The sequence below is a fragment of the Mastomys coucha genome, unplaced genomic scaffold (assembly GCF_008632895.1).
Source record: "Mastomys coucha isolate ucsf_1 unplaced genomic scaffold, UCSF_Mcou_1 pScaffold7, whole genome shotgun sequence".
NCBI classification, from domain to species: Eukaryota; Metazoa; Chordata; class Mammalia; order Rodentia; family Muridae; genus Mastomys; species Mastomys coucha.
In genome coordinates, this window is record NW_022196913.1 from 59,694,305 (window position 1) to 59,698,338 (window position 4,034).

Here is a 4,034-nt window from a genome sequence, read left to right on the forward strand (position 1 = left end):
CTCTCAGAACCCCAGTTCAAAGCCTGCCTGAACCATGTAATAAGACCCACTCTCAGAACCCTAACAAACAAAATCAGTAAAAGTGTCGTGATATCATAACATTAAAAATCAAGTTTTCATACACCAATAACAAAATCACTAAGAAATACAATCAAGAAAGCTATAAAAAGGAAAACAAAATTAAGAAAGTGAGAGATCTCGACTGATCAAAGAAATTGAAAGGGAGCTGGAAGCTGGCTCAGTTGGTACAGTGCCCACCCCATAAGCAGAAAGACTCCAGCACCCACGTGAAGGCTCACCAATGGTACATATCTGTACCGTAGTGCTCTGGGGCAGACAGCTGGATCCTGGCACTCGCTGGCCAGCAATCCTAGTCAGTTGGTAGTCTCTAGGTTCTATGAGAGACTCCGTCTCAAAGAATAGAGAGAGCTATAGAGGAAGACACCTGATGTCAACCTGTGGCCTATACAAGCATTCGTGCACGTGCGTGCACACACATACATACGCATATATACATTGTAGAAGAACTGCACAGGGTGACACACAACTGAGACTGAGGCAGGAGTATTTCCTTAACTTAAAGGCCTGTCTGAGCAAGACCCTCTCCTGTACCTAGCAGTACAAGCAACATGCACTGCAATCCCTAAAAAGGATGTTTCCTGTGGTGGGAAAGGTAGTACTAAAATACCCATGCGGCTCTACAGTGGCTTGTGTACTTAGAAGAGTGCCTATCCAGATGCCAGTGACAGTAGAGAAATGTCCTGTCGTGTGTATGGCATCACATGTGACTTGCAGCAGCAAAGGCAATCTTGAGGAGAATTAAAAAAAGAACAAAACTTGAAGCACTGTAAATACTACAAAGCTGTATTGAGCCAGGCATGGTAGCACTCATCTAATCCCAGGTCTTGAAAAATCAGAGAAGGAAGATCAGGAGTTAAAGGTCATCCTTGGCCACATAGAGGAGGATCAGAAGTCAGAGGTCATCCTTGGCTGCATAGAGATTCAAGGTCAGCTGAGTTATATCAGACCCCCAAACTGCCTGTCAAAAATAACCCTGTGCTTAAAAGGTGCAGGCAGGAAGATCAGGAGCACGGGGCCATTTTTAGCTATGTCCAGAGTGCAGGCCAGCCTGGGCTACCTAAGACCTATCTAAGCAAAGGCAGGGTTTTGCCTATAAAATAGTAGATTTCCTTGTGACATTTTCATACACAAATCATTGTAGTCCTTTAATCCTCCTTCCACACACCAAATACTTTTTTCATTTTCTGTTTTGTTGTTGGTTGTGTTTTGTTTTATAGGGCAGAGTCTTATACAGCTGTCTGTCTGTCTTAGAACCCACTCTGTAGATGAGGCTGCCCTCAAACTCAGAGAGATCCACCTGCCTCTACCTCCCAAATGCTAAGTTTAAAGGCGTGTGCCACTTCACCTAGCTCAAATGATTTTTTTTAAACGGTTAAGACTAATAGTAACAACAGGAATGCTCTTGTACATGCCTGGAACTCAAATCTCAGAGAAGCTCCATTTTCACTCACAAGAGAAAGTGAGCTGTGCGCAGTGTTCTCACCACAGAGCTGTGAGGTTGAAGGTGAAGGTGGCTCAGAGGCACCAGAGCCACAAGGGCCTTCAGGATGTCTGCGTACGGCTCGCCCTACACAGCTGGCCCCAGCTAGCCCCCGGCACCCAGAGTAAGTCCGCCCTTCGTGTAATTGGTCAGGTTGGCCACTGTCTACTCTGTCCTGAGACGTGCCGTTTCTTACTATTCTCACAGGATGTGAGAAACTAATCATGATAGTACATGCTTGAAATCTTGGCACTCGGAGGCAGAGGCTGGGGGAACAGAAATTGTTGAAGGCTAATCTGAGCTACACGAAATGCTATCTGTAACTTTATTTATTTTTTTTTTTTCAAAAGGAGCTCTGGCAACGTTTTATTAAAGGAAAACTTTCTTGTTTTCTTCTCACCAGTCTGTTCTGACATGCTTCTAATAATATCAGAGTCACATGGGTCAATGATAGCCAGTGTACATACCCTGTGGTATTTCCCACACCCTGTGTCCAGTTCAATAGTATTGCGCCACTGTAGTGATGGACACCAGTTTAGCCAACATGGCATTGTACTCTACTTCAGATTTCCTCAAAGCTGGGCAGTTATTGGTGGGGATAACCAGCTTCGCTTTGCCTTGTCTGATCATGCTCAGAGTCTGCTTGCACCCCAGCACGTACTTTCCATTTTTCATAATAAATGGAGCCTAGAACTGATCGACTCCAGAGATTTTTTGTTTCATCTTCTTTGCAGCCACCATCTCCTTTTTTTTTTTTTTTTTTTTTCGAGACAGGGTTTCTCTGTGTAGCCCTGGCTGCCCTGGAACTCACTCTGTAGACCAGGCTGGCCTAGAACTTGGAAATCCACCTGCCTCTGCCTCCCAAGTGCTGGGATTAAAGGCGTGTGCCACCACCGCCCGGCTAAATTATATTTTTAATGATGGTTCTTAAACACTTTAACCTCCCTTGTAGCCCACCACAGGTAGTGGAAAAGAAAGGATACAGGGAAGTGGACCTGTTTAGAAAGGTTCTTTGGAACAACTCCCATCTGTGTTGTCTGGAAACCGGCAGTGTGGTTCACAGGCTAGCAGCTCCATGTACTTGCAAACACCTCACCAGCAGTCCAGTTCTGTAGAATCGGCTTAGCAGATAGGAATCACCAGCAGTGGCATGAGTCAGCAGGAAAGGTAGAAGTTCTCAGGAAAGCGAAGATGACCCACAAGCATTGCACAGCTATGAACAAGCCTTGCTCAGCCTCTGTAACTGTGCTTCGAGTCCTATGTATACCCTCCAAACATCACATTTGGGTCTCGCCTTAGCATGTGAGTTTGTCTCAGCTGACATCACTCTGCCAATCAGCCCGAGTCCTCAGAAATGGCAAGAAACTACAGCACACCACCAGAGGTTTTTTGGTGCGTTTCTCACTGTGGAGTCCTGACAAATGCAGATCAATTACTCAGTGTAAGGTGGACCAATACATGCATGTCATTAGCGAAGAATCCATCACATGCTTTCTTTCATGTGCTTGCTTTAGCAGAACATCCTTTCTCCTGTGTCTGCTTCAAGGAATTGTTTCTTCAGGAATCTGCCTTAACCTTTCACCTTTGTCTACTTCAAGAAAACACTTCTTCACTTGCCCCAGCAAAACGCCATCCAACACAACTGACTCTCCAAAGAATCCTTGAGTTTCCACTTCAACTGTCTGAAAAGAAATTGTAGGAAATAAATGATAGCCATTTAATACATAGTAATTGCTTTGGCCTGGCATGGTGATGCATGCCTATAATCCTAGCACTTAAGATACCAAGACATCAAAATCACCATGGCTTTAAGGCCAGCCAGAGCTACATAATATAGTGGGACCTCATTTCACAAATAAAATAATAGCCCTAGAGAGATGACTAAGCAATTTACACCACTTGCTAGCCTTACAGAGGGCCTGAGTCCAGCACCCAGGTGGCTTATAACCACCTCTAACTCCAGCTCCAGAGGATATGACACTCTCTTCTGACATCTTGGGCACTTGCACATATGTGATTACAGCAGACAAACACATGCATATGAATTAAAATTTTAAATCCCAAGACATAGCTGTTTGATCCTAAATATTCTGAGTATAAAGAGTATAATATTGGGAGGCAGAGGCAGGCAGATTTCTGAGTTCGAGGCCAGCCTGGTCTACAGAGTAAGTTCCAGAACAGCCAAGGCTACACAGAGAAACCCTGTCTTGAAAAAAACAAATAGAAAAAGAGTATAATAGGTGGAGTTGGAGAGATGACTCAGCAGTTAAGCGCCCTGACTGTTCTTCTGTAAGTCCTGAGTTCAATTCCCAGTATCCACATAGTGGCTTACAACCATCTGTAATGGGATCCGATGTCCTCTTAATGGTGTGTCTGAAGACAACTACATTATACTCATATACATAAAATAAATATTTTTTTAAAAAAAAAAGGTATAAAAGGTTTATGGTTATGAAAAGCTAAGCGGGGGGGG

General features: G+C 44.1%; 1 protein-coding gene and 1 pseudogene across 6 annotated transcripts in view; one reads left to right on the forward strand and one right to left on the reverse strand.

Moving 5' to 3' along the window:
* The window catches only part of Znf346 (zinc finger protein 346), a 29,859-nt gene that overhangs the window by 20,932 nt on the left and 4,893 nt on the right, over positions 1–4,034 (forward strand). The window lies entirely within an intron of this gene.
* Positions 1,891–2,302, reverse strand: LOC116082563 (annotated as a pseudogene).